The 22771-nt window shown below is 41.8% G+C and overlaps 3 non-coding genes across 3 annotated transcripts; all 3 read right to left on the reverse strand.

The window, feature by feature from the left end:
* Positions 1–7949: 7949 nt before the first annotated feature.
* TRNAV-CAC (transfer RNA valine (anticodon CAC)) lies at positions 7950–8022 on the reverse strand. The gene has a single exon. It is a non-coding gene; the product is annotated as a tRNA-Val (tRNA).
* A 7097-nt stretch (positions 8023–15119) lies between these two features.
* On the reverse strand, positions 15120–15192 carry TRNAV-CAC (transfer RNA valine (anticodon CAC)). The gene has a single exon. It is a non-coding gene; the product is annotated as a tRNA-Val (tRNA).
* A 4701-nt stretch (positions 15193–19893) lies between these two features.
* Positions 19894–19966, reverse strand: TRNAV-CAC (transfer RNA valine (anticodon CAC)). The gene has a single exon. It is a non-coding gene; the product is annotated as a tRNA-Val (tRNA).
* Between the last annotated feature and the right edge of the window lie 2805 nt (positions 19967–22771).

A 22771-nucleotide genomic window follows, 5' to 3' on the forward strand; every position in this document is an offset into this window, starting at 1 on the left:
AAGTGACTGCAAATGAAGTCATCTCTGGCACTTTTTGTGCAAAGTAAGAGACACACATGACACCTTTTTATAAAAGTCATCGGTTTCTTTGTTACTGTGTACTTTCAAAGCATGGGGCTTTCACACGTCAGGTAAACCTGATTACCACTACACAACAAAAGCAGATGCAGCTTTCTTATCTATGTCGTGATAGAACAGTTGTGAATTGAGTAGAAGAAGGGCCCTGATGTGATACTTATTACATGCAGCCTGTAAGATAGTCAAACATGCAGGCTAGGAAGGAAGATGCAAATATCAATGTATTAGAAAAACACCTAAAGGCGAGTGATATGCTTTCATTCATGCATGGCTAGGAAAAATCGCCATACTGTTGCAAACATTCTTACACCACCAACTGGAAATAAATGATTCTGACATTAAACGTAAAGGTGACAATGCATTTGTATCATCACCTTGAGAAGGATCATCTTGGAATTGAGCCGAGGGCCTCTGCACTCAAAGCCAGAAACACTCCACTAAAATAAGATTCCTGTTGGTGCCAACAATTCTCCATGTTAATGCTTGTTCTAGGTGAGCAGTGAACCGATTGCAGGGCTCTTTTGAAAGCAAGGTCTGAGAACCAACAGATACATCCACACGCCGATTACTTTAGTGTTTTGAGAGAATTCCCTTTCTTGGAACGAGATTGCATGAAATAATCTTCAGGGCTTGGACAATTCCATGGCAAAACGGCACCTATCAACATTGTAGCCAACACAATATAACAACTGTTTCTGCCCGGTTTCGAACCGGGGACCTTTCGCGTGTGAGGCAAACGTGATAACCACTACACTACAGAAACAGATACCTACAGTTGATTTTTCTGTAATGAAACTGCTCCGAACTGGCTATTCCATGGGCCTCTGGCTTTAGATTTCTTTCATGCAACCTGCCCGACATCCCTAGCTGAACGCTCGTACATGCCATGCAAGACCAGATGTTTGGTATTAGCTCAGACTGGGCAGGGCTGAAGCATGAGACTCTAGCAAAGAATTATCCACTACTGCAAAGAAAAAATTGATGTTGGTTTTGAAACGCAAACTTCAAAACAACTTGAAAAGAGTACCAAGAAAAGGGCTCGTCCGGGATTTGAACCCGGGACCTCTCGCACCCAAAGCGAGAATCATACCCCTAGACCAACGAGCCCTCAAAATCCTCTTACCTCTCAAAAGCTAATACCGGCTCTAAGCCCGCAATGAAGATCATGCTGGTATCTTTATGATGCTTGGTCTGTGAATACGCATGAAAGTCAGTCTCAACTTACCCTTTCTCAAACGATAGCACTATCATTTACAAGTGTCTCCTTTTATTCCGTCCCAGCTTTGGACACGTCTTACAGGAAGTCAGCCCTTATTTATATATTTCTGCAGTGGCTGAAGCTTAATGAGAAAGAGTAACAAGTTGTTCATAACAACATAAGAAACACATTGTGCATTTTCTCTCAAATACTCCTTCACTTTGTGCCAAAAGAAATACCAAGGTGAATACCTAGGTCACAGATTCAAGCTAAAGATCTTCCTGCTGAATGCAAGGCGCAATAAAAACTGCATATCGCTGGACTAAAGCATTCCTTGCATAGCCTCTAACATCATAACATAACTGAGCTGCTAGCAGCAAGCTAACCAATACCTTTCTGAAATGAGAATGACATGTGCTTATCTGCTCAATCAGTGCTCAATGAGGCTCGATCAGGCGAGATTTAGAAAAGGTGGAAAGGGTCCAAGTGGATGCCCCTTCCTTTTTAGGGTGGGTCCTGCTGACTATCATAGGATTGCTTGTAAAAGTGGCCAGGGTCAGAGGAAAAGCTGCCAACACTTCTTAGCGTTCTCTATAGATGCAGCCATTTTCTGTGACTGTAATTTCGGCCTTTTCCCAGAAGTCTCTATTCTGCCTATGCAAATTAACAAAAGCAGTGCTTATTCCTCACTTGCTCAAATGTCCTTCCTGTCCAGAAAGCTCTGATTAAGCATGCTTATTTTCTTTTTCTGGGATATTTTAAATTGTTTCGCTGTCCAGTCTGTGGCAGTAGAAAGCTGCTTATGATGCCAGGTTTTGATGAATCCCCAAGGTACAAGTACAGAGGAATATATCAGTCTCTAGGATATGGAACTTTTAGCTAACACATCACAATATGTGATGCTTGCCAAGAAAACACTACATTCTGGAGCGCTGATGATCAGAACATTCTGCTCCTGAAGGATAGAAAAGACAGCTTGATTGAAATAAAGTCTGTTTATATTGACGCTCTCTCTCTCCCTATATATACATACATGCGTACACACACACACACAGGTATGTCATGCATTTCTTCAGATTTGTTTCAACCATTTACCATTTATTGGAGAATCCCTACTTTTCAAGTGACTGCAAATGAAGTCATCTCTGGCACTTTTTGTGCAAAGTAAGAGACACACATGACACCTTTTTATAAAAGTCATCGGTTTCTTTGTTACTGTGTACTTTCAAAGCATGGGGCTTTCACACGTCAGGTAAACCTGATTACCACTACACAACAAAAGCAGATGCAGCTTTCTTATCTATGTCGTGATAGAACAGTTGTGAATTGAGTAGAAGAAGGGCCCTGATGTGATACTTATTACATGCAGCCTGTAAGATAGTCAAACATGCAGGCTAGGAAGGAAGATGCAAATATCAATGTATTAGAAAAACACCTAAAGGCGAGTGATATGCTTTCATTCATGCATGGCTAGGAAAAATCGCCATACTGTTGCAAACATTCTTACACCACCAACTGGAAATAAATGATTCTGACATTAAACGTAAAGGTGACAATGCATTTGTATCATCACCTTGAGAAGGATCATCTTGGAATTGAGCCGAGGGCCTCTGCACTCAAAGCCAGAAACACTCCACTAAAATAAGATTCCTGTTGGTGCCAACAATTCTCCATGTTAATGCTTGTTCTAGGTGAGCAGTGAACCGATTGCAGGGCTCTTTTGAAAGCAAGGTCTGAGAACCAACAGATACATCCACACGCCGATTACTTTAGTGTTTTGAGAGAATTCCCTTTCTTGGAACGAGATTGCATGAAATAATCTTCAGGGCTTGGACAATTCCATGGCAAAACGGCACCTATCAACATTGTAGCCAACACAATATAACAACTGTTTCTGCCCGGTTTCAAACCAGGGACCTTTTGCGTGTGAGGCAAACGTGATAACCACTACACTACAGAAACAGATACCTACAGTTGATTTTTCTGTAATGAAACTGCTCCGAACTGGCTATTCCATGGGCCTCTGGCTTTAGATTTCTTTCATGCAACCTGCCCGACATCCCTAGCTGAACGCTCGTACATGCCATGCAAGACCAGATGTTTGGTATTAGCTCAGACTGGGCAGGGCTGAAGCATGAGACTCTAGCAAAGAATTATCCACTACTGCAAAGAAAAAATTGATGTTGGTTTTGAAACGCAAACTTCAAAACAACTTGAAAAGAGTACCAAGAAAAGGGCTCGTCCGGGATTTGAACCCGGGACCTCTCGCACCCAAAGCGAGAATCATACCCCTAGACCAACGAGCCCTCAAAATCCTCTTACCTCTCAAAAGCTAATACCGGCTCTAAGCCCGCAATGAAGATCATGCTGGTATCTTTATGATGCTTGGTCTGTGAATACGCATGAAAGTCAGTCTCAACTTACCCTTTCTCAAACGATAGCACTATCATTTACAAGTGTCTCCTTTTATTCCGTCCCAGCTTTGGACACGTCTTACAGGAAGTCAGCCCTTATTTATATATTTCTTCAGTGGCTGAAGCTTAATGAGAAAGAGTAACAAGTTGTTCATAACAACATAAGAAACACATTGTGCATTTTCTCTCAAATACTCCTTCACTTTGTGCCAAAAGAAATACCAAGGTGAATACCTAGGCCACAGATTCAAGCTAAAGATCTTCCTGCTGAATGCAAGGCGCAATAAAAACTGCATATCGCTGGACTAAAGCATTCCTTGCATAGCCTCTAACATCATAACATAACTGAGCTGCTAGCAGCAAGCTAACCAATACCTTTCTGAAATGAGAATGACATGTGCTTATCTGCTCGATCAGGCTCGATCAGGCGAGATTTAGAAAAGGTGGAAAGGGTCCAAGTGGATGCCCCTTCCTTTTTAGGGTGGGTCCTGCTGACTATCATAGGATTGCTTGTAAAAGTGGCCAGGGTCAGAGGAAAAGCTGCCAACACTTCTTAGCGTTCTCTATAGATGCAGCCATTTTCTGTGACTGTAATTTCGGCCTTTTCCCAGAAGTCTCTATTCTGCCTATGCAAATTAACAAAAGCAGTGCTTATTCCTCACTTGCTCAAATGTCCTTCCTGTCCAGAAAGCTCTGATTAAGCATGCTTATTTTCTTTTTCTGGGATATTTTAAATTGTTTCGCTGTCCAGTCTGTGGCAGTAGAAAGCTGCTTATGATGCCAGGTTTTGATGAATCCCCAAGGTACAAGTACAGAGGAATATATCAGTCTCTAGGATATGGAACTTTTAGCTAAAACATCACAATATGTGATGCTTGCCAAGAAAACACTACATTCTGGAGCGCTGATGATCAGAACATTCTGCTCCTGAAGGACAGAAAAGACAGCTTGATTGAAATAAAGTCTGTTTATATTGACGCTCTCTCTCTCCCTATATATACATACATGCGTACACACACAAAACACAGGTATGTCATGCATTTCTTCAGATTTGTTTCAACCATTTACCATTTATTGGAGAATCCCTACTTTTCAAGTGACTGCAAATGAAGTCATCTCTGGCACTTTTTGTGCAAAGTAAGAGACACACATGACACCTTTTTATAAAAGTCATCGGTTTCTTTGTTACTGTGTACTTTCAAAGCATGGGGCTTTCACACGTCAGGTAAACCTGATTACCACTACACAACAAAAGCAGATGCAGCTTTCTTATCTATGTCGTGATAGAACAGTTGTGAATTGAGTAGAAGAAGGGCCCTGATGTGATACTTATTACATGCAGCCTGTAAGATAGTCAAACATGCAGGCTAGGAAGGAAGATGCAAATATCAATGTATTAGAAAAACACCTAAAGGCGAGTGATATGCTTTCATTCATGCATGGCTAGGAAAAATCGCCATACTGTTGCAAACATTCTTACACCACCAACTGGAAATAAATGATTCTGACATTAAACGTAAAGGTGACAATGCATTTGTATCATCACCTTGAGAAGGATCATCTTGGAATTGAGCCGAGGGCCTCTGCACTCAAAGCCAGAAACACTCCACTAAAATAAGATTCCTGTTGGTGCCAACAATTCTCCATGTTAATGCTTGTTCTAGGTGAGCAGTGAACCGATTGCAGGGCTCTTTTGAAAGCAAGGTCTGAGAACCAACAGATACATCCACACGCCGATTACTTTAGTGTTTTGAGAGAATTCCCTTTCTTGGAACGAGATTGCATGAAATAATCTTCAGGGCTTGGACAATTCCATGGCAAAACGGCACCTATCAACATTGTAGCCAACACAATATAACAACTGTTTCTGCCCGGTTTCGAACCGGGGACCTTTCGCGTGTGAGGCAAACGTGATAACCACTACACTACAGAAACAGATACCTACAGTTGATTTTTCTGTAATGAAACTGCTCCGAACTGGCTATTCCATGGGCCTCTGGCTTTAGATTTCTTTCATGCAACCTGCCCGACATCCCTAGCTGAACGCTCGTACATGCCATGCAAGACCAGATGTTTGGTATTAGCTCAGACTGGGCAGGGCTGAAGCATGAGACTCTAGCAAAGAATTATCCACTACTGCAAAGAAAAAATTGATGTTGGTTTTGAAACGCAAACTTCAAAACAACTTGAAAAGAGTACCAAGAAAAGGGCTCGTCCGGGATTTGAACCCGGGACCTCTCGCACCCAAAGCGAGAATCATACCCCTAGACCAACGAGCCCTCAAAATCCTCTTACCTCTCAAAAGCTAATACCGGCTCTAAGCCCGCAATGAAGATCATGCTGGTATCTTTATGATGCTTGGTCTGTGAATACGCATGAAAGTCAGTCTCAACTTACCCTTTCTCAAACGATAGCACTATCATTTACAAGTGTCTCCTTTTATTCCGTCCCAGCTTTGGACACGTCTTACAGGAAGTCAGCCCTTATTTATATATTTCTGCAGTGGCTGAAGCTTAATGAGAAAGAGTAACAAGTTGTTCATAACAACATAAGAAACACATTGTGCATTTTCTCTCAAATACTCCTTCACTTTGTGCCAAAAGAAATACCAAGGTGAATACCTAGGTCACAGATTCAAGCTAAAGATCTTCCTGCTGAATGCAAGGCGCAATAAAAACTGCATATCGCTGGACTAAAGCATTCCTTGCATAGCCTCTAACATCATAACATAACTGAGCTGCTAGCAGCAAGCTAACCAATACCTTTCTGAAATGAGAATGACATGTGCTTATCTGCTCAATCAGTGCTCAATGAGGCTCGATCAGGCGAGATTTAGAAAAGGTGGAAAGGGTCCAAGTGGATGCCCCTTCCTTTTTAGGGTGGGTCCTGCTGACTATCATAGGATTGCTTGTAAAAGTGGCCAGGGTCAGAGGAAAAGCTGCCAACACTTCTTAGCGTTCTCTATAGATGCAGCCATTTTCTGTGACTGTAATTTCGGCCTTTTCCCAGAAGTCTCTATTCTGCCTATGCAAATTAACAAAAGCAGTGCTTATTCCTCACTTGCTCAAATGTCCTTCCTGTCCAGAAAGCTCTGATTAAGCATGCTTATTTTCTTTTTCTGGGATATTTTAAATTGTTTCGCTGTCCAGTCTGTGGCAGTAGAAAGCTGCTTATGATGCCAGGTTTTGATGAATCCCCAAGGTACAAGTACAGAGGAATATATCAGTCTCTAGGATATGGAACTTTTAGCTAACACATCACAATATGTGATGCTTGCCAAGAAAACACTACATTCTGGAGCGCTGATGATCAGAACATTCTGCTCCTGAAGGATAGAAAAGACAGCTTGATTGAAATAAAGTCTGTTTATATTGACGCTCTCTCTCTCCCTATATATACATACATGCGTACACACACACACACAGGTATGTCATGCATTTCTTCAGATTTGTTTCAACCATTTACCATTTATTGGAGAATCCCTACTTTTCAAGTGACTGCAAATGAAGTCATCTCTGGCACTTTTTGTGCAAAGTAAGAGACACACATGACACCTTTTTATAAAAGTCATCGGTTTCTTTGTTACTGTGTACTTTCAAAGCATGGGGCTTTCACACGTCAGGTAAACCTGATTACCACTACACAACAAAAGCAGATGCAGCTTTCTTATCTATGTCGTGATAGAACAGTTGTGAATTGAGTAGAAGAAGGGCCCTGATGTGATACTTATTACATGCAGCCTGTAAGATAGTCAAACATGCAGGCTAGGAAGGAAGATGCAAATATCAATGTATTAGAAAAACACCTAAAGGCGAGTGATATGCTTTCATTCATGCATGGCTAGGAAAAATCGCCATACTGTTGCAAACATTCTTACACCACCAACTGGAAATAAATGATTCTGACATTAAACGTAAAGGTGACAATGCATTTGTATCATCACCTTGAGAAGGATCATCTTGGAATTGAGCCGAGGGCCTCTGCACTCAAAGCCAGAAACACTCCACTAAAATAAGATTCCTGTTGGTGCCAACAATTCTCCATGTTAATGCTTGTTCTAGGTGAGCAGTGAACCGATTGCAGGGCTCTTTTGAAAGCAAGGTCTGAGAACCAACAGATACATCCACACGCCGATTACTTTAGTGTTTTGAGAGAATTCCCTTTCTTGGAACGAGATTGCATGAAATAATCTTCAGGGCTTGGACAATTCCATGGCAAAACGGCACCTATCAACATTGTAGCCAACACAATATAACAACTGTTTCTGCCCGGTTTCGAACCGGGGACCTTTCGCGTGTGAGGCGAACGTGATAACCACTACACTACAGAAACAGATACCTACAGTTGATTTTTCTGTAATGAAACTGCTCCGAACTGGCTATTCCATGGGCCTCTGGCTTTAGATTTCTTTCATGCAACCTGCCCGACATCCCTAGCTGAACGCTCGTACATGCCATGCAAGACCAGATGTTTGGTATTAGCTCAGACTGGGCAGGGCTAAAGCATGAGACTCTAGCAAAGAATTATCCACTACTGCAAAGAAAAAATTGATGTTGGTTTTGAAACGCAAACTTCAAAACAACTTGAAAAGAGTACCAAGAAAAGGGCTCGTCCGGGATTTGAACCCGGGACCTCTCGCACCCAAAGCGAGAATCATACCCCTAGACCAACGAGCCCTCAAAATCCTCTTTCCTCTCAAAAGCTAATACCGGCTCTAAGCCCGCAATGAAGATCATGCTGGTATCTTTATGATGCTTGGTCTGTGAATACGCATGAAAGTCAGTCTCAACTTACCCTTTCTCAAACGATAGCACTATCATTTACAAGTGTCTCCTTTTATTCCGTCCCAGCTTTGGACACGTCTTACAGGAAGTCAGCCCTTATTTATATATTTCTGCAGTGGCTGAAGCTTAATGAGAAAGAGTAACAAGTTGTTCATAACAACATAAGAAACACATTGTGCATTTTCTCTCAAATACTCCTTCACTTTGTGCCAAAAGAAATACCAAGGTGAATACCTAGGTCACAGATTCAAGCTAAAGATCTTCCTGCTGAATGCAAGGCGCAATAAAAACTGCATATCGCTGGACGAAAGCATTCCTTGCATAGCCTCTAACATCATAACATAACTGAGCTGCTAGCAGCAAGCTAACCAATACCTTTCTGAAATGAGAATGACATGTGCTTATCTGCTCAATCAGTGCTCAATCAGGCTCGATCAGGCGAGATTTAGAAAAGGTGGAAAGGGTCCAAGTGGATGCCCCTTCCTTTTTAGGGTGGGTCCTGCTGACTATCATAGGATTGCTTGTAAAAGTGGCCAGGGTCAGAGGAAAAGCTGCCAACACTTCTTAGCGTTCTCTATAGATGCAGCCATTTTCTGTGACTGTAATTTCGGCCTTTTCCCAGAAGTCTCTATTCTGCCTATGCAAATTAACAAAAGCAGTGCTTATTCCTCACTTGCTCAAATGTCCTTCCTGTCCAGAAAGCTCTGATTAAGCATGCTTATTTTCTTTTTCTGGGATATTTTAAATTGTTTCGCTGTCCAGTCTGTGGCAGTAGAAAGCTGCTTATGATGCCAGGTTTTGATGAATCCCCAAGGTACAAGTACAGAGGAATATATCAGTCTCTAGGATATGGAACTTTTAGCTAACACATCACAATATGTGATGCTTGCCAAGAAAACACTACATTCTGGAGCGCTGATGATCAGAACATTCTGCTCCTGAAGGATAGAAAAGACAGCTTGATTGAAATAAAGTCTGTTTATATTGACGCTCTCTCTCTCCCTATATATACATACATGCGTACACACACACACACAGGTATGTCATGCATTTCTTCAGATTTGTTTCAACCATTTACCATTTATTGGAGAATCCCTACTTTTCAAGTGACTGCAAATGAAGTCATCTCTGGCACTTTTTGTGCAAAGTAAGAGACACACATGACACCTTTTTATAAAAGTCATCGGTTTCTTTGTTACTGTGTACTTTCAAAGCATGGGGCTTTCACACGTCAGGTAAACCTGATTACCACTACACAACAAAAGCAGATGCAGCTTTCTTATCTATGTCGTGATAGAACAGTTGTGAATTGAGTAGAAGAAGGGCCCTGATGTGATACTTATTACATGCAGCCTGTAAGATAGTCAAACATGCAGGCTAGGAAGGAAGATGCAAATATCAATGTATTAGAAAAACACCTAAAGGCGAGTGATATGCTTTCATTCATGCATGGCTAGGAAAAATCGCCATACTGTTGCAAACATTCTTACACCACCAACTGGAAATAAATGATTCTGACATTAAACGTAAAGGTGACAATGCATTTGTATCATCACCTTGAGAAGGATCATCTTGGAATTGAGCCGAGGGCCTCTGCACTCAAAGCCAGAAACACTCCACTAAAATAAGATTCCTGTTGGTGCCAACAATTCTCCATGTTAATGCTTGTTCTAGGTGAGCAGTGAACCGATTGCAGGGCTCTTTTGAAAGCAAGGTCTGAGAACCAACAGATACATCCACACGCCGATTACTTTAGTGTTTTGAGAGAATTCCCTTTCTTGGAACGAGATTGCATGAAATAATCTTCAGGGCTTGGACAATTCCATGGCAAAACGGCACCTATCAACATTGTAGCCAACACAATATAACAACTGTTTCTGCCCGGTTTCAAACCAGGGACCTTTCGCGTGTGAGGCAAACGTGATAACCACTACACTACAGAAACAGATTCCTACACTTGATTTTTCTGTAATGAAACTGCTCCGAACTGGCTATTCCATGGGCCTCTGGCTTTAGATTTCTTTCATGCAACCTGCCCGACATCCCTAGCTGAACGCTCGTACATGCCATGCAAGACCAGATGTTTGGTATTAGCTCAGACTGGGCAGGGCTGAAGCATGAGACTCTAGCAAAGAATTATCCACTACTGCAAAGAAAAAATTGATGTTGGTTTTGAAACGCAAACTTCAAAACAACTTGAAAAGAGTACCAAGAAAAGGGCTCGTCCGGGATTTGAACCCGGGACCTCTCGCACCCAAAGCGAGAATCATACCCCTAGACCAACGAGCCCTCAAAATCCTCTTACCTCTCAAAAGCTAATACCGGCTCTAAGCCCGCAATGAAGATCATGCTGGTATCTTTATGATGCTTGGTCTGTGAATACGCATGAAAGTCAGTCTCAACTTACCCTTTCTCAAACGATAGCACTATCATTTACAAGTGTCTCCTTTTATTCCGTCCCAGCTTTGGACACGTCTTACAGGAAGTCAGCCCTTATTTATATATTTCTTCAGTGGCTGAAGCTTAATGAGAAAGAGTAACAAGTTGTTCATAACAACATAAGAAACACATTGTGCATTTTCTCTCAAATACTCCTTCACTTTGTGCCAAAAGAAATACCAAGGTGAATACCTAGGCCACAGATTCAAGCTAAAGATCTTCCTGCTGAATGCAAGGCGCAATAAAAACTGCATATCGCTGGACTAAAGCATTCCTTGCATAGCCTCTAACATCATAACATAACTGAGCTGCTAGCAGCAAGCTAACCAATACCTTTCTGAAATGAGAATGACATGTGCTTATCTGCTCGATCAGGCGAGATTTAGAAAAGGTGGAAAGGGTCCAAGTGGATGCCCCTTCCTTTTTAGGGTGGGTCCTGCTGACTATCATAGGATTGCTTGTAAAAGTGGCCAGGGTCAGAGGAAAAGCTGTCAACACTTCTTAGCGTTCTCTATAGATGCAGCCATTTTCTGTGACTGTAATTTCGGCCTTTTCCCAGAAGTCTCTATTCTGCCTATGCAAATTAACAAAAGCAGTGCTTATTCCTCACTTGCTCAAATGTCCTTCCTGTCCAGAAAGCTCTGATTAAGCATGCTTATTTTCTTTTTCTGGGATATTTTAAATTGTTTCGCTGTCCAGTCTGTGGCAGTAGAAAGCTGCTTATGATGCCAGGTTTTGATGAATCCCCAAGGTACAAGTACAGAGGAATATATCAGTCTCTAGGATATGGAACTTTTAGCTAAAACATCACAATATGTGATGCTTGCCAAGAAAACACTACATTCTGGAGCGCTGATGATCAGAACATTCTGCTCCTGAAGGATAGAAAAGACAGCTTGATTGAAATAAAGTCTGTTTATATTGACGCTCTCTCTCTCCCTATATATACATACATGCGTACACACACACACACAGGTATGTCATGCATTTCTTCAGATTTGTTTCAACCATTTACCATTTATTGGAGAATCCCTACTTTTCAAGTGACTGCAAATGAAGTCATCTCTGGCACTTTTTGTGCAAAGTAAGAGACACACATGACACCTTTTTATAAAAGTCATCGGTTTCTTTGTTACTGTGTACTTTCAAAGCATGGGGCTTTCACACGTCAGGTAAACCTGATTACCACTACACAACAAAAGCAGATGCAGCTTTCTTATCTATGTCGTGATAGAACAGTTGTGAATTGAGTAGAAGAAGGGCCCTGATGTGATACTTATTACATGCAGCCTGTAAGATAGTCAAACATTCAGGCTAGGAAGGAAGATGCAAATATCAATGTATTAGAAAAACACCTAAAGGCGAGTGATATGCTTTCATTCATGCATGGCTAGGAAAAATCGCCATACTGTTGCAAACATTCTTACACCACCAACTGGAAATAAATGATTCTGACATTAAACGTAAAGGTGACAATGCATTTGTATCATCACCTTGAGAAGGATCATCTTGGAATTGAGCCGAGGGCCTCTGCACTCAAAGCCAGAAACACTCCACTAAAATAAGATTCCTGTTGGTGCCAACAATTCTCCATGTTAATGCTTGTTCTAGGTGAGCAGTGAACCGATTGCAGGGCTCTTTTGAAAGCAAGGTCTGAGAACCAACAGATACATCCACACGCCGATTACTTTAGTGTTTTGAGAGAATTCCCTTTCTTGGAACGAGATTGCATGAAATAATCTTCAGGGCTTGGACAATTCCATGGCAAAACGGCACCTATCAACATTGTAGCCAACACAATATAACAACTGTTTCTGCCCGGTTTCGAACCGGGGACCTTTCGCGTGTGAGGCAAACGTGATAACCACTACACTACAGAAACAGATACCTACAGTTGATTTTTCTGTAATGAAACTGCTCCGAACTGGCTATTCCATGGGCCTCTGGCTTTAGATTTCTTTCATGCAACCTGCCCGACATCCCTAGCTGAACGCTCGTACATGCCATGCAAGACCAGATGTTTGGTATTAGCTCAGACTGGGCAGGGCTGAAGCATGAGACTCTAGCAAAGAATTATCCACTACTGCAAAGAAAAAATTGATGTTGGTTTTGAAACGCAAACTTCAAAACAACTTGAAAAGAGTACCAAGAAAAGGGCTCGTCCGGGATTTGAACCCGGGACCTCTCGCACCCAAAGCAAGAATCATACCCCTAGACCAACGAGCCCTCAAAATCCTCTTACCTCTCAAAAGCTAATACCGGCTCTAAGCCCGCAATGAAGATCATGCTGGTATCTTTATGATGCTTGGTCTGTGAATACGCATGAAAGTCAGTCTCAACTTACCCTTTCTCAAACGATAGCACTATCATTTACAAGTGTCTCCTTTTATTCCGTCCCAGCTTTGGACACGTCTTACAGGAAGTCAGCCCTTATTTATATATTTCTTCAGTGGCTGAAGCTTAATGAGAAAGAGTAACAAGTTGTTCATAACAACATAAGAAACACATTGTGCATTTTCTCTCAAATACTCCTTCACTTTGTGCCAAAAGAAATACCAAGGTGAATACCTAGGCCACAGATTCAAGCTAAAGATCTTCCTGCTGAATGCAAGGCGCAATAAAAACTGCATATCGCTGGACTAAAGCATTCCTTGCATAGCCTCTAACATCATAACATAACTGAGCTGCTAGCAGCAAGCTAACCAATACCTTTCTGAAATGAGAATGACATGTGCTTATCTGCTCAATCAGTGCTCAATCAGGCTCGATCAGGCGAGATTTAGAAAAGGTGGAAAGGGTCCAAGTGGATGCCCCTTCCTTTTTAGGGTGGGTCCTGCTGACTATCATAGGATTGCTTGTAAAAGTGGCCAGGGTCAGAGGAAAAGCTGCCAACACTTCTTAGCGTTCTCTATAGATGCAGCCATTTTCTGTGACTGTAATTTCGGCCTTTTCCCAGAAGTCTCTATTCTGCCTATGCAAATTAACAAAAGCAGTGCTTATTCCTCACTTGCTCAAATGTCCTTCCTGTCCAGAAAGCTCTGATTAAGCATGCTTATTTTCTTTTTCTGGGATATTTTAAATTGTTTCGCTGTCCAGTCTGTGGCAGTAGAAAGCTGCTTATGATGCCAGGTTTTGATGAATCCCCAAGGTACAAGTACAGAGGAATATATCAGTCTCTAGGATATGGAACTTTTAGCTAACACATCACAATATGTGATGCTTGCCAAGAAAACACTACATTCTGGAGCGCTGATGATCAGAACATTCTGCTCCTGAAGGATAGAAAAGACAGCTTGATTGAAATAAAGTCTGTTTATATTGACGCTCTCTCTCTCCCTATATATACATACATGCGTACACACACACACACAGGTATGTCATGCATTTCTTCAGATTTGTTTCAACCATTTACCATTTATTGGAGAATCCCTACTTTTCAAGTGACTGCAAATGAAGTCATCTCTGGCACTTTTTGTGCAAAGTAAGAGACACACATGACACCTTTTTATAAAAGTCATCGGTTTCTTTGTTACTGTGTACTTTCAAAGCATGGGGCTTTCACACGTCAGGTAAACCTGATTACCACTACACAACAAAAGCAGATGCAGCTTTCTTATCTATGTCGTGATAGAACAGTTGTGAATTGAGTAGAAGAAGGGCCCTGATGTGATACTTATTACATGCAGCCTGTAAGATAGTCAAACATGCAGGCTAGGAAGGAAGATGCAAATATCAATGTATTAGAAAAACACCTAAAGGCGAGTGATATGCTTTCATTCATGCATGGCTAGGAAAAATCGCCATACTGTTGCAAACATTCTTACACCACCAACTGGAAATAAATGATTCTGACATTAAACGTAAAGGTGACAATGCATTTGTATCATCACCTTGAGAAGGATCATCTTGGAATTGAGCCGAGGGCCTCTGCACTCAAAGCCAGAAACACTCCACTAAAATAAGATTCCTGTTGGTGCCAACAATTCTCCATGTTAATGCTTGTTCTAGGTGAGCAGTGAACCGATTGCAGGGCTCTTTTGAAAGCAAGGTCTGAGAACCAACAGATACATCCACACGCCGATTACTTTAGTGTTTTGAGAGAATTCCCTTTCTTGGAACGAGATTGCATGAAATAATCTTCAGGGCTTGGACAATTCCATGGCAAAACGGCACCTATCAACATTGTAGCCAACACAATATAACAACTGTTTCTGCCCGGTTTCGAACCGGGGACCTTTCGCGTGTGAGGCGAACGTGATAACCACTACACTACAGAAACAGATACCTACAGTTGATTTTTCTGTAATGAAACTGCTCCGAACTGGCTATTCCATGGGCCTCTGGCTTTAGATTTCTTTCATGCAACCTGCCCGACATCCCTAGCTGAACGCTCGTACATGCCATGCAAGACCAGATGTTTGGTATTAGCTCAGACTGGGCAGGGCTGAAGCATGAGACTCTAGCAAAGAATTATCCACTACTGCAAAGAAAAAATTGATGTTGGTTTTGAAACGCAAACTTCAAAACAACTTGAAAAGAGTACCAAGAAAAGGGCTCGTCCGGGATTTGAACTCGGGACCTCTCGCACCCAAAGCGAGAATCATACCCCTAGACCAACGAGCCCTCAAAATCCTCTTACCTCTCAAAAGCTAATACCGGCTCTAAGCCCGCAATGAAGATCATGCTGGTATCTTTATGATGCTTGGTCTGTGAATACGCATGAAAGTCAGTCTCAACTTACCCTTTCTCAAACGATAGCACTATCATTTACAAGTGTCTCCTTTTATTCCGTCCCAGCTTTGGACACGTCTTACAGGAAGTCAGCCCTTATTTATATATTTCTGCAGTGGCTGAAGCTTAATGAGAAAGAGTAACAAGTTGTTCATAACAACATAAGAAACACATTGTGCATTTTCTCTCAAATACTCCTTCACTTTGTGCCAAAAAAAATACCAAGGTGAATACCTAGGCCACAGATTCAAGCTAAAGATCCTCCTGCTGAATGCAAGGCGCAATAAAAACTGCATATCGCTGGACTAAAGCATTCCTTGCATAGCCTCTAACATCATAACATAACTGAGCTGCTAGCAGCAAGCTAACCAATACCTTTCTGAAATGAGAATGACATGTGCTTATCTGCTCAATCAGTGCTCGATCAGGCGAGATTTAGAAAAGGTGGAAAGGGTCCAAGTGGATGCCCCTTCCTTTTTAGGGTGGGTCCTGCTGACTATCATAGGATTGCTTGTAAAAGTGGCCAGGGTCAGAGGAAAAGCTGCCAACACTTCTTAGCGTTCTCTATAGATGCAGCCATTTTCTGTGACTGTAATTTCGGCCTTTTCCCAGAAGTCTCTATTCTGCCTATGCAAATTAACAAAAGCAGTGCTTATTCCTCACTTGCTCAAATGTCCTTCCTGTCCAGAAAGCTCTGATTAAGCATGCTTATTTTCTTTTTCTGGGATATTTTAAATTGTTTCGCTGTCCAGTCTGTGGCAGTAGAAAGCTGCTTATGATGCCAGGTTTTGATGAATCCCCAAGGTACAAGTACAGAGGAATATATCAGTCTCTAGGATATGGAACTTTTAGCTAACACATCACAATATGTGATGCTTGCCAAGAAAACACTACATTCTGGAGCGCTGATGATCAGAACATTCTGCTCCTGAAGGATAGAAAAGACAGCTTGATTGAAATAAAGTCTGTTTATATTGACGCTCTCTCTCTCCCTATATATACATACATGCGTACACACACACACACAGGTATGTCATGCATTTCTTCAGATTTGTTTCAACCATTTACCATTTATTGGAGAATCCCTACTTTTCAAGTGACTGCAAATGAAGTCATCTCTGGCACTTTTTGTGCAAAGTAAGAGACACACATGACACCTTTTTATAAAAGTCATCGGTTTCTTTGTTACTGTGTACTTTCAAAGCATGGGGCTTTCACACGTCAGGTAAACCTGATTACCACTACACAACAAAAGCAGATGCAGCTTTCTTATCTATGTCGTGATAGAACAGTAGTGAATTGAGTAGAAGAAGGGCCCTGATGTGATACTTATTACATGCAGCCTGTAAGATAGTCAAACATGCAGGCTAGGAAGGAAGATGCAAATATCAATGTATTAGAAAAACACCTAAAGGCGAGTGATATGCTTTCATTCATGCATGGCTAGGAAAAATCGCCATACTGTTGCAAACATTCTTACACCACCAACTGGAAATAAATGATTCTGACATTAAACGTAAAGGTGACAATGCATTTGTATCATCACCTTGAGAAGGATCATCTTGGAATTGAGCCGAGGGCCTCTGCACTCAAAGCCAGAAACACTCCACTAAAATAAGATTCCTGTTGGTGCCAACAATTCTCCATGTTAATGCTTGTTCTAGGTGAGCAGTGAACCGATTGCAGGGCTCTTTTGAAAGCAAGGTCTGAGAACCAACAGATACATCCACACGCCGATTACTTTAGTGTTTTGAGAGAATTCCCTTTCTTGGAACGAGATTGCATGAAATAATCTTCAGGGCTTGGACAATTCCATGGCAAAACGGCACCTATCAACATTGTAGCCAACACAATATAACAACTGTTTCTGCCCGGTTTCAAACCGGGGACCTTTCGCGTGTGAGGCAAACGTGATAACCACTACACTACAGAAACAGATACCTACAGTTGATTTTTCTGTAATGAAACTGCTCCGAACTGGCTATTCCATGGGCCTCTGGCTTTAGATTTCTTTCATGCAACCTGCCCGACATCCCTAGCTGAACGCTCGTACATGCCATGCAAGACCAGATGTTTGGTATTAGCTCAGACTGGGCAGGGCTGAAGCATGAGACTCTAGCAAAGAATTATCCACTACTGCAAAGAAAAAATTTATGTTGGTTTTGAAACGCAAACTTCAAAACAACTTGAAAAGAGTACCAAGAAAAGGGCTCGTCCGGGATTTGAACCCGGGACCTCTCGCACCCAAAGCGAGAATCATACCCCTAGACCAACGAGCCCTCAAAATCCTCTTACCTCTCAAAAGCTAATACCGGCTCTAAGCCCGCAATGAAGATCATGCTGGTATCTTTATGATGCTTGGTCTGTGAATACGCATGAAAGTCAGTCTCAACTTACCCTTTCTCAAACGATAGCACTATCATTTACAAGTGTCTCCTTTTATTCCGTCCCAGCTTTGGACACGTCTTACAGGAAGTCAGCCCTTATTTATATATTTCTGCAGTGGCTGAAGCTTAATGAGAAAGAGTAACAAGTTGTTCATAACAACATAAGAAACACATTGTGCATTTTCTCTCAAATACTCCTTCACTTTGTGCCAAAAGAAATACCAAGGTGAATACCTAGGCCACAGATTCAAGCTAAAGATCTTCCTGCTGAATGCAAGGCGCAATAAAAACTGCATATCGCTGGACTAAAGCATTCCTTGCATAGCCTCTAACATCATAACATAACTGAGCTGCTAGCAGCAAGCTAACCAATACCTTTCTGAAATGAGAATGACATGTGCTTATCTGCTCAATCAGTGCTCGATCAGGCGAGATTTAGAAAAGGTGGAAAGGGTCCAAGTGGATGCCCCTTCCTTTTTAGGGTGGGTCCTGCTGACTATCATAGGATTGCTTGTAAAAGTGGCCAGGGTCAGAGGAAAAGCTGCCAACACTTCTTAGCGTTCTCTATAGATGCAGCCATTTTCTGTGACTGTAATTTCGGCCTTTTCCCAGAAGTCTCTATTCTGCCTATGCAAATTAACAAAAGCAGTGCTTATTCCTCACTTGCTCAAATGTCCTTCCTGTCCAGAAAGCTCTGATTAAGCATGCTTATTTTCTTTTTCTGGGATATTTTAAATTGTTTCGCTGTCCAGTCTGTGGCAGTAGAAAGCTGCTTATGATGCCAGGTTTTGATGAATCCCCAAGGTACAAGTACAGAGGAATATATCAGTCTCTAGGATATGGAACTTTTAGCTAACACATCACAATATGTGATGCTTGCCAAGAAAACACTACATTCTGGAGCGCTGATGATCAGAACATTCTGCTCCTGAAGGATAGAAAAGACAGCTTGATTGAAATAAAGTCTGTTTATATTGACGCTCTCTCTCTCCCTATATATACATACATGCGTACACACACACACACAGGTATGTCATGCATTTCTTCAGATTTGTTTCAACCATTTACCATTTATTGGAGAATCCCTACTTTTCAAGTGACTGCAAATTAAGTCATCTCTGGCACTTTTTGTGCAAAGTAAGAGACACACATGACACCTTTTTATAAAAGTCATCGGTTTCTTTGTTACTGTGTACTTTCAAAGCATGGGGCTTTCACACGTCAGGTAAACCTGATTACCACTACACAACAAAAGCAGATGCAGCTTTCTTATCTATGTCGTGATAGAACAGTTGTGAATTGAGTAGAAGAAGGGCCCTGATGTGATACTTATTACATGCAGCCTGTAAGATAGTCAAACATGCAGGCTAGGAAGGAAGATGCAAATATCAATGTATTAGAAAAACACCTAAAGGCGAGTGATATGCTTTCATTCATGCATGGCTAGGAAAAATCGCCATACTGTTGCAAACATTCTTACACCACCAACTGGAAATAAATGATTCTGACATTAAACGTAAAGGTGACAATGCATTTGTATCATCACCTTGAGAAGGATCATCTTGGAATTGAGCCGAGGGCCTCTGCACTCAAAGCCAGAAACACTCCACTAAAATAAGATTCCTGTTGGTGCCAACAATTCTCCATGTTAATGCTTGTTCTAGGTGAGCAGTGAACCGATTGCAGGGCTCTTTTGAAAGCAAGGTCTGAGAACCAACAGATACATCCACACGCCGATTACTTTAGTGTTTTGAGAGAATTCCCTTTCTTGGAACGAGATTGCATGAAATAATCTTCAGGGCTTGGACAATTCCATGGCAAAACGGCACCTATCAACATTGTAGCCAACACAATATAACAACTGTTTCTGCCCGGTTTCGAACCGGGGACCTTTCGCGTGTGAGGCGAACGTGATAACCACTACACTACAGAAACAGATACCTACAGTTGATTTTTCTGTAATGAAACTGCTCCGAACTGGCTATTCCATGGGCCTCTGGCTTTAGATTTCTTTCATGCAACCTGCCCGACATCCCTAGCTGAACGCTCGTACATGCCATGCAAGACCAGATGTTTGGTATTAGCTCAGACTGGGCAGGGCTAAAGCATGAGACTCTAGCAAAGAATTATCCACTACTGCAAAGAAAAAATTGATGTTGGTTTTGAAACGCAAACTTCAAAACAACTTGAAAAGAGTACCAAGAAAAGGGCTCGTCCGGGATTTGAACCCGGGACCTCTCGCACCCAAAGCGAGAATCATACCCCTAGACCAACGAGCCCTCAAAATCCTCTTACCTCTCAAAAGCTAATACCGGCTCTAAGCCCGCAATGAAGATCATGCTGGTATCTTTATGATGCTTGGTCTGTGAATACGCATGAAAGTCAGTCTCAACTTACCCTTTCTCAAACGATAGCACTATCATTTACAAGTGTCTCCTTTTATTCCGTCCCAGCTTTGGACACGTCTTACAGGAAGTCAGCCCTTATTTATATATTCCTGCAGTGGCTGAAGCTTAATGAGAAAGAGTAACAAGTTGTTCATAACAACATAAGAAACACATTGTGCATTTTCTCTCAAATACTCCTTCACTTTGTGCCAAAAGAAATACCAAGGTGAATACCTAGGTCACAGATTCAAGCTAAAGATCTTCCTGCTGAATGCAAGGCGCAATAAAAACTGCATATCGCTGGACTAAAGCATTCCTTGCATAGCCTCTAACATCATAACATAACTGAGCTGCTAGCAGCAAGCTAACCAATACCTTTCTGAAATGAGAATGACATGTGCTTATCTGCTCAATCAGTGCTCAATCAGGCTCGATCAGGCGAGATTTAGAAAAGGTGGAAAGGGTCCAAGTGGATGCCCCTTCCTTTTTAGGGTGGGTCCTGCTGACTATCATAGGATTGCTTGTAAAAGTGGCCAGGGTCAGAGGAAAAGCTGCCAACACTTCTTAGCGTTCTCTATAGATGCAGCCATTTTCTGTGACTGTAATTTCGGCCTTTTCCCAGAAGTCTCTATTCTGCCTATGCAAATTAACAAAAGCAGTGCTTATTCCTCACTTGCTCAAATGTCCTTCCTGTCCAGAAAGCTCTGATTAAGCATGCTTATTTTCTTTTTCTGGGATATTTTAAATTGTTTCGCTGTCCAGTCTGTGGCAGTAGAAAGCTGCTTATGATGCCAGGTTTTGATGAATCCCCAAGGTACAAGTACAGAGGAATATATCAGTCTCTAGGATATGGAACTTTTAGCTAACACATCACAATATGTGATGCTTGCCAAGAAAACACTACATTCTGGAGCGCTGATGATCAGAACATTCTGCTCCTGAAGGATAGAAAAGACAGCTTGATTGAAATAAAGTCTGTTTATATTGACGCTCTCTCTCTCCCTATATATACATACATGCGTACACACACACACACAGGTATGTCATGCATTTCTTCAGATTTGTTTCAACCATTTACCATTTATTGGAGAATCCCTACTTTTCAAGTGACTGCAAATGAAGTCATCTCTGGCACTTTTTGTGCAAAGTAAGAGACACACATGACACCTTTTTATAAAAGTCATCGGTTTCTTTGTTACTGTGTACTTTCAAAGCATGGGGCTTTCACACGTCAGGTAAACCTGATTACCACTACACAACAAAAGCAGATGCAGCTTTCTTATCTATGTCGTGATAGAACAGTTGTGAATTGAGTAGAAGAAGGGCCCTGATGTGATACTTATTACATGCAGCCTGTAAGATAGTCAAACATGCAGGCTAGGAAGGAAGATGCAAATATCAATGTATTAGAAAAACACCTAAAGGCGAGTGATATGCTTTCATTCATGCATGGCTAGGAAAAATCGCCATACTGTTGCAAACATTCTTACACCACCAACTGGAAATAAATGATTCTGACATTAAACGTAAAGGTGACAATGCATTTGTATCATCACCTTGAGAAGGATCATCTTGGAATTGAGCCGAGGGCCTCTGCACTCAAAGCCAGAAACACTCCACTAAAATAAGATTCCTGTTGGTGCCAACAATTCTCCATGTTAATGCTTGTTCTAGGTGAGCAGTGAACCGATTGCAGGGCTCTTTTGAAAGCAAGGTCTGAGAACCAACAGATACATCCACACGCCGATTACTTTAGTGTTTTGAGAGAATTCCCTTTCTTGGAACGAGATTGCATGAAATAATCTTCAGGGCTTGGACAATTCCATGGCAAAACGGCACCTATCAACATTGTAGCCAACACAATATAACAACTGTTTCTGCCCGGTTTCAAACCAGGGACCTTTCGCGTGTGAGGCAAACGTGATAACCACTACACTACAGAAACAGATACCTACAGTTGATTTTTCTGTAATGAAACTGCTCCGAACTGGCTATTCCATGGGCCTCTGGCTTTAGATTTCTTTCATGCAACCTGCCCGACATCCCTAGCTGAACGCTCGTACATGCCATGCAAGACCAGATGTTTGGTATTAGCTCAGACTGGGCAGGGCTGAAGCATGAGACTCTAGCAAAGAATTATCCACTACTGCAAAGAAAAAATTGATGTTGGTTTTGAAACGCAAACTTCAAAACAACTTGAAAAGAGTACCAAGAAAAGGGCTCGTCCGGGATTTGAACCCGGGACCTCTCGCACCCAAAGCGAGAATCATACCCCTAGACCAACGAGCCCTCAAAATCCTCTTACCTCTCAAAAGCTAATACCGGCTCTAAGCCCGCAATGAAGATCATGCTG

Source organism: Triturus cristatus, chromosome 8 (assembly GCF_964204655.1).
Source record: "Triturus cristatus chromosome 8, aTriCri1.1, whole genome shotgun sequence".
Classification (NCBI taxonomy): Eukaryota; Metazoa; Chordata; class Amphibia; order Caudata; family Salamandridae; genus Triturus; species Triturus cristatus.